Consider the following 1,082-nt stretch of genomic DNA (forward strand, 5'->3'; position numbering starts at 1 on the left):
TTTGCTAACAAGAGACCTGCCCTACTTGAGACACTTAAGTGTCTTAGAAAATTCACAGATACCTGGAGATTAAACAACACGTTTCTAAACAATCAGTGGGTTAAAGAAGAAATAGCAAGAGAAATTGCTAAATATACAGAGACAAATGAAAATGAGAACACAACATACCAAAACCTATGGGATGCAGCAAAACAGTACTCAGGGGAAAATTTAGAGCACTAAACAAATACATTAAAAAGGAAGAAAGAGCCAAAATCAAAGAACTAATGGATCAACTGAAGAAGCTAGAAAATGAACAGCAAACCAATCCTAAACCAATTAGATAAAAAGAAATAACAAGGATTAAAGCAGAAAGAAATGACATAGAAAATAAAAAAATAATAGAGAGGATAAATAACACCAAAAGTTGGTTCTTTGACAAGATCAAAAAGATTGACAAGCTCCTAGCTAGACTGACAAAATCAAAAAGAGAGAAGACCCATATAAACAAAATAATGAAAGAGAAAGGTGACATTATTGTGGCTCCTGAAGAAATTAAAAAAATTATAAGAGGATGCTATGAACAACTGTATGACAACAAACTGGATAATGTACAGTAAATGGACAATTTCCTGGAAACATATGAACAACCTAGACAGAGCAGACAAGAAATAATAGACCTCAACTAACCAATCACAAACAAAGAGATCCAATCAGTCATCAAAAAGCTTCCCACAAATAAATGCCCAGGGCCAGATGGCTTCACAGGGGAATTCTACCAAACTTTCCAAAAAGAACTGATACCAATCTTACTTAAACTCTTTCAAAACATTGAAGAAAATGGAACACTACCTAACTCATTTTATGAAGCTAACATCTATCTAATACCAAAACCAGGCAAAGATGCTACAAAAAAGGAAAACTACAGGCCTGTCTCCCTAACGAATATAGATGCAAAAATTCTCAACAAAATACCTGGAAATTGAATCTAAAGACACATTAAAAAAATCATACACCATGACCAAGTGGGGTTCATTCCAGGCATGCAAGGATGGCTCAACATAAGAAAATCAATCAATATATTACAGCACATTAACAAATCA

Source organism: Choloepus didactylus, chromosome 14, assembly GCF_015220235.1.
Source record: "Choloepus didactylus isolate mChoDid1 chromosome 14, mChoDid1.pri, whole genome shotgun sequence".
Taxonomy (NCBI): domain Eukaryota; kingdom Metazoa; phylum Chordata; class Mammalia; order Pilosa; family Megalonychidae; genus Choloepus; species Choloepus didactylus.